Source organism: Alexandromys fortis, unplaced genomic scaffold, assembly GCF_014885135.2.
Source record: "Alexandromys fortis isolate MF-2015 unplaced genomic scaffold, M_Fortis_MF-2015_v1.1 scaffold_220, whole genome shotgun sequence".
Classification (NCBI taxonomy): Eukaryota; Metazoa; Chordata; class Mammalia; order Rodentia; family Cricetidae; genus Alexandromys; species Alexandromys fortis.
Window position 1 is genome coordinate 1,280,795 of NW_026068099.1, and position 7,380 is coordinate 1,288,174.

Consider the following 7,380-nt stretch of genomic DNA (forward strand, 5'->3'; position numbering starts at 1 on the left):
TTCTATTACCAGGCTTATATCGCTATGCAAATCACACATCTTCGTTATTTCTTTTATGCTACCTTTTCTCTCTCCCCGACTTCCATCCCCATTTCTCTTCAGTCCTCTTTTTTTAATCACAATATTTTTTCATCAATTAGAAAATAATTTAGCTTACAGGCTAAATCATTACAGGCATCAGCCTATAACAACTTACTAAAGTTAGCTTACAGACGTGCTCCTTGGGTGATGGGAAAGTGGGACACAGCAAAGTGCCAGTTGACAGGGAGTTCCTCCAAAAGTACAGAATCATGGCAGGAACATTTGGGCACGTGCTCTGTCCAGTGCACCTAGACTTGATTGGACTCGATCTTCAGAGCGCATCCTAGCATGTGCACGGACATCACAGCCTTCTGATTTCTTGAATAGCGACCAACGTTTACTTCAAGTTGGACTAAAATTTAGGCTGATGCTGTAAGCTCCTCCTTGATATGACCTCTTTAAAGGGGTTATGGCTAAGAGGTTAAGGAATTGGCATCTAATCTGACAGCACACATCTTTAGAGGCAGTGAGGAAACTTAAGACTTACTCTCGGAGGACATGAAAATATCTTCTCAACTCCACAGCGTCCCTTCCCGACCCTACTGGCAAGAAATTAAGCTTGGGTGGGGCTCTCCCTCATTACATTTTCAGTACCAATGGAACCACTCTATGAATTGACAACGACAAGCACATGGGTGGCCATGCTGATCCAACCTGACCTAGGAATTTTAAATGAGCCCTCTTTGTCCCACCCTCTGTCTTCTTTCTGTCCGCAATCAGCAATAATAATAGGGAGAAACTGCATTTCAGTATCAATCCCGCTCTGCCTTTGTGGTCTGTGAGTCTGGAACAAGGCTGGGCTGTGTGGATATAGTCACCATGGGCCCCCTATAACTTTATGTGGTCGTTTCAGTCACTTGCAGAGACTTTTTTTTTTATTCTTTCTGGTCTAAAATGCAGTAATCCTAAAGAAATGGAGGCCTAGCATAAACATATCTATCATCTTGAATCTAGACATTGAGACTGAGTTGAAGCACCCAAAGCCCCACTGGTCTTGACACTGGAGTGTCTCTTGTGAGCTAGACCATGCCTATAGTGTTAATTGCACAGTTTTTAGAAGACAGAGAAATTTCTCTTGCTCTCCCTCCCTCAGCGGGTGCCTAGTTTAATCATATTCTTGGAGGCATCACCGACTTTTTCTAAGCAACTTGGAATCACAACAGAACGATTCCTTCTCAATGCCAACCTAAACAAACACCATCAGCTTGCATCTCAAAGGATATTGAAAACAGAAGAGTCCCTCTGGGATTCAGACTGGCTTTGTGTCTTCCTTGGGGCAAATATTGGTCTCAGGCTTGTGTTTCCTAGTCATCCAAGCTGTGGGTGGGCCGTGTCCCACCATAGCCACGGCTGTGAGCTCAGAAGATTCAGTTAACACTCCTCAGACAGCGCTGAGTCAATGCGATGTGATGTGAACAGTCACAGGAGGCACCCAGAGTCGGCCTTCCACTGGCCCCTCCCTACAACCCTGTGAACTCAGGGTGGCTGCATGTACCCAGGAATCCAAGGCTGAACCTCTGATGCCCACTTCTGTACCACACGATCACCCAGTTGATGCTGGAATAAAAGCAGTCTGAGTAAACACGTGAATATTTTGTGCGGAGTCCTCTGATAAAATATGGCAGGGCGTTTTGTGTCCTCTCGTGTTTTATGGCTAACTGAGAGGCAAAAGCAGTCCTTTCTGTCTTACAAAACGAGAGCAGGCACCGGTGAGCACTTCCTCTATCTCAGGAGCCCTGAGAATGCTTTATTTATACCCACAACACAGCTTCGAATGCATTCATTATAGTCAAGCTCTCTCCTGCAATATCTCCCCAGATACATCCTTTCCTCGGTCCAAAGGCCACATCTCAGCCAGGACACTCCTGCCTCTATATGAAGCAGTTCATCCCCGTTTTTCACCATTCTTGGTTTGTATCAGTTGCTTTGCTCCCTGCTGTGACTGAAGCCCTGACACAGAGAAACTTAGTGGAGAAGGAGTCATTTGAGCTCACGGTGTAAGAAAATGCAATCCATCGTGGAAAGGCAGAAATGGCGGCAAGAGAACGATGTAGCTGGCTGTGTTACCTTGGCAGGTAGGAAACAGAGATTAGATAGACAGTGAAGCCGTGTATAAAACCCCCAATAACCTGCTTCCCCCACTAAGACACTACCACCTAAAGCAGTGGTTCTCAACCCGTGGGTCTCCACCCCTTTGGCAAACCTTTGTCTCCAAAAGCATTTACATTATGGTTCATAACAGTAATAAAATTATAGTTATGAAGTAGTAAAGGAAATAATTTTATGGTTGGAGTCACCACAATATGAGGAACTGTATTAAAGGGTAAAAGCATTAAGAACCACTGACCTAAATGTTCTTCAATCTTTCAAGACACAGGCCTGCAGGGTTGGGGAGCGGGCTACACATTTCACAGCTAAATCCTAACACTCCCTTCAGCTATCTTTTTTTGATTCTGGGTTCCTGGTTTCTAGGTTACTATATTCGCGTGTTAGTCTGAGTCTTTTCTGCTGTTTCATCAGAATATAAACTCCTTGAGAACAAGGTTGACTATTTCCCGCTCCCAGCACTCAGAACACTGTCTGGCACTTAGCAGATCATCCCCAAATATTTGCTCTCTTACCTCCTTCTACGGGTGAGGATACTGAGCCTAAATCAGCAAGTCACGGGTTTCAGGTGACAAGGCCACCCAGAGACAGAACAGTCATGAAGCAAGGTAGCCTCAAGTCCTGCCTGGTGTTTTGTCTCTGGATTCCCTGACTGCATGAACAAGACCTTCAGCCTGCCTAGCTGGCCAGTTTTCCCAGACTAACACAGAAAGGTCCAGTGTTCTGCCATAGTCTTTCCCCAGGGAAAGGAAAACTGACTTCCATTTAATCTGCTTTCTCCCTGTAGTTCATCCCAGCCATTTCCTTCCCGCCACGCTGCTTACACTTACAGATTTGTGTTGATGCCCATCACAGCCTCCTTAGTCACTGTTTAACTGCTATGCTTCTTGGAGGTCATTTTCCATTCTTCTGTTTATATTATATTTTTGCTTCTCCCCCTCACACTCCCCCACTTCTGATCTTTAAGGTCGGTGAGAGACGTATTTGTACCACCAGCAGTACTGCAGTTATAATTGCCATGGAAACATGTTACCAAATGGAGGGTTGAACTGGGACTTGTTGGATTTCATCACGAATGGATTATTAAAGAACAAATGCATGGCTCCTTCCCAGGCCTCCTGGGAAGTCCTCTTGAGCAGTCCGCTGTGGTTCTGAAGTAAACACAAGAAGCATATGTCTAGGAAGATCAGTTTGAAAGGAGCCCAGGTTGATCCAGAAATAGCTCACATCTCTACTTGTGATCTCTTCCATGGCGAGTTGCGGGTAGCGGTACCAGAGGGAACTCAGCACCCTATGCTAGCACATGTATCAAACTTCTAGCCAAGCTTCAGTGTATGTACTCATGTGTTTCCTGACGTGGTTCTCTCTGTCTCAGGCTCCACCCCGGGCTCAGTACATGTCCCAACTCCTCAAGTTGATCTCGCATGAGCAGCAGCCCTAGTGATAGAAATGAATTTGGATGTGCACTTGGTCTATGAACCCATAGTGCCTTTCTCTGCCGCTCCAGCCTCTGGTCCTTCCAGACTTCCTGTCCTGTTGTTTTCATGGCTAGGTGAGAACACCGTGGAGGGAGGGGCAAGAGGAGCGTGTGTGAGTCAGATTCTGTCTTATCAGTGTCTTGCACTCCTTTGCTGTGGGTCCTGGGCTGATCATTCTCAAACATTTCCCAGTCTCTGGGATCTCTGGCTCCCAACAGAGTTCACGTAGGACCACGAAATTTTTCCTTCACTTTCCCAGCCTTCTGTGGTCCCAGCAGTGGCGGTTCCTTACTGGTCTCCTGATCCTGCTAGGCAGGTGTCTGGGCTGGCTGTGGCTCCTGCCTGATGACCCCACCCACCGGGTTCTGATATCTTCATCTTCCCTTTGTCCCCGCAGCTGGGTCCTGCTGTTGGTGGCCTCTGATTTGCCTCATTGTCTACTGTTCAGCTTCTTAGCAACTCCATTGCCCGGGAAACTAATTCCCTGCCCCGAAATCCTGCTTTAGACCCTCAAGTACAGCTTTCATCCTTTTCAGTCGGACATTGACGGGCACAGAGAGATTTGTGTTCAGTTCTAAAGCGAGACGAACATTTTCTCTGGCCAAGTTTTTGTTTTCCATTACTCACGAAATGACGTCGTGAGATAAGCTGGCGGGCTCAGCAGAGGGCCACACAGTTCCGCACATGTGTGGGAGCCTTAGTTTGTTGTTGTTGTTGTTGTTTTTCATCAAGCAAACTGTCAAAAGAGCCTTTATTATTAAAGGGCTTTTTAAATGAAAAAAAAATTAAAAATAATCAAAAATGATTGGGTGTTTTCCCTTTTCTCATTGAAACCAGAAGGATTTCACTGTACAGAGTTTGCATCAAACTTCCTCTTTTTTACCTTCTAGGCTGTGACTTAGAGGAGCGGATCAAGAAACAAGAGAGATGGTGGGGAGAGAGACAAGGAGAGGGAGAAGGGGAGGGAAGAAGAGAAGAAGAGAAGGGCGGGTGGAGGGAGATAACATCCAGCAAGCCTTGTAGACAAGCCTGGCACTCAAACACACTCTGCTCTGTTGAACTGAGGTTGTTCTGCTAAGAAGCCATGAAGCTGCCTCCCTACTCTGTTGGATTCTGAGATCTGACTTCATTGGAAGCTACCGTTCCATAGTCAGCAAGAGCAGGACCGAGAGGGTAAAGAGAGAGCAGAGGACAGGGTTGTGGCAGGTCCTCTCCCGGTGACAGGGACTTCTTTCTTTCCCTGGAAAACAGTTGGTTTGGAGCCCTGCATGCTCCCTTTGTGTTCAGGTGTGAAGCTGGCTTAGGGAATGTGTTTAACTTGCTTGTGTGTTTTTACGGATGTGTCCGCTGCTCAGCAAATTTAGCGTTGAAGCATTTTAGGTGAGTACAAGGGAAAAATTATATAAGCAAGTCCAAAATGCAGAGGGGCAAATGATGGACTCAATGAAAAAAATGAGAAATTCTGTGTTCTTGGCTTGTAAAAGTAAGTGTGTGAGTGTGTAAGTGTGTGTGTGCCTAATTCAGAACAGCTGGGGTGATCTCACATGCTCCCCTGCCAGGGTGGGTTGCAGAGCAACCATTCTTCCATGGAGAACACATTTCCCTTGGAGATGTGTATTCAGGTGCAGCTAACGGGCCTGAGGTCATGGCTGAGTCCCCAGCCAAGACCCTCCCAAGCTGCAAACTCCATTTCCGCTAGAGTCCATTGGTCAAGAGCCATCTTTAAGAGGCCAAAGCCAGACCATGAGCAAGTCACACATGCATGAGGACAGCATGCATTAGCGCCCGAGACCTCAGCCCTGAGCATCCAGACTCCCCACCCCCTGCACTGCTTCCTGTGACTCCACAGAGTTTGGATGCTAAATCACAGGGAATCTCATTAGAGAGGTGGAAGAAACAAACTATCCCTCTGACTGTATCACCCCCACAGCTCTGGTGACCCCAGGGTTCATTGGTCATCTATTACATGTGACCTCTGCAACCAAGAGCAAAGATAGGAAGGGTGAACAAAGAAAAGAAAAGGGGTTTCTTGGTGTGGGGTATATTATAGACTCCTGTGTCTAGAAAGGACCAAGAACATCACATGGATCAGTTTTCTACAGTTTTTTCTCAAGCGGTCTTTATGAGATTATCAGTTGACTCTGAGCCTTGGGGAAAAGCTGGCTTAGTTTCACTGGCTCTCTGTTGCATGCCTATCTGAGCACAGTGCCCAAGATAAGAAAGATGATAATATCACCCCTGAAGAAAAAAGTAAACATAAAAACCGATTTAGCAGAAGGTCATAGTCTAGACTCCAGAATAAGATTCTGTGCTCTTGGGTTAAGTTTGTGAAAGGGACGGGCCAGAAACCAAGCCGAATGAGCAGCTCGTGTCTGAACAAGAAAGGGAGAAAGAATCTATTTGTATGCTAGGCAACAGTCAGGACATGAACATTTGGGAATATGGGCCTAGAATGGCCATATCTACCATATTTATGAAGAAGCCAGAAAGTTGATATTTGCAAAAACTTTCTTGAGTTTATACGTTGAAGACTAATTAAAGAGTTAATGAAGCTGACAAAATAAAATGCGCTTTCAGACAGACTCTCTTTTGGCCTCTGCCCGAATGGAAATCAGGTTGCCCAGAACCATCTGCTGCCAATATGAATTAGTTCATGTCTTTCCTTTACACTGTTTGTTGTGGAATAGAAGAGAGGTTTTCATGAGTTAGGGGAGCAAGGAAAGCAGCGGTGTGATGGCGATGCTGAGGTATTTTCTTGCTTCTGTTTATGATTTGCTCTTTCAGCCTTGAAAGTATCTTAAATTTTCTGGGTCTCACATAACATCTGTCATACTAGGCACAGAGAAGGATCCACACTAGGTTTACATTGATAAAAATTAATGTGTCTTCCCTTTAAATCTAAGTAAAGAGAGACCTGCATGTTTAAAATTAATTTTTAAAAAGGATCCAAATTACTGCTAAGTTCCTTATCTCTAATTTCCCAAGGCCGATATTTGATATATAGAGAGATATAGATAGATAGATATAGATATATAATCTGTCATTCTAAAATCAATATGTTTAAAACAACTTGCATTTATATTATCTTACTCACCTGTGGTCAAGAATTCTGAGTTAATCTTACTTGGTGCCTCTTCTTAAAGTCTCCAAATGGTGCAAACTAGGCTCCAGCCAGAGCAGCAGACTCACCAAGGATCCCTTCATATCCCTTCCCCTGCTGTTGGCAGCATTCAATTCTTGATGGAGTGTTGGAATTGGGGCTGTCATCCTTCACTGAGTCGTGGCTAGAGGTCTCCTTTAGCTCCTTGCTGTGTGGACATAACCACGGGGCATCTCCTATGGAAGAATCCGGCTCTTATGAGCACCAGCAAACAATGGGGAAAACAACAGCAATCAAAATGCTTTGTAAACTAATTTCAGAAGTCGTGACTCATCACTGTTTTCCTATTATATCTCCCTAAACTGGCTGGCTCCACCTCACAATCAAGATGGTGGATTTATATAAGGTACCTGATGATGGTTATGATGACAGAGCCATTGGCCAATGCCTCGAGTCTGCTTTCCTGTAAATTTATCAGATTTCCTTTAGGATGAAGAAGAGCCATGAGGCCCTTAAATTCTTGTCTCACCCCTTTCCAAGAGGTAATATAAATTATAGGGATTTTTTTTTAAAAAAAAGCAAATTTACTTCATTTCAACATGAAAGAAAAAAGTC

General features: G+C 44.9%; 1 long non-coding RNA gene across 1 annotated transcript; it reads right to left on the bottom strand.

The window, feature by feature from the left end:
• Positions 1 to 786: 786 nt before the first annotated feature.
• Positions 787 to 7,085, bottom strand: LOC126489477 (uncharacterized). Its single transcript, XR_007588931.1, has 3 exons — positions 6,760 to 7,085; positions 3,018 to 4,401; positions 787 to 2,148 (listed from the first exon to the last, which is right to left on the bottom strand). It is a non-coding gene; the product is annotated as an uncharacterized lncRNA (long non-coding RNA).
• Between the last annotated feature and the right edge of the window lie 295 nt (positions 7,086 to 7,380).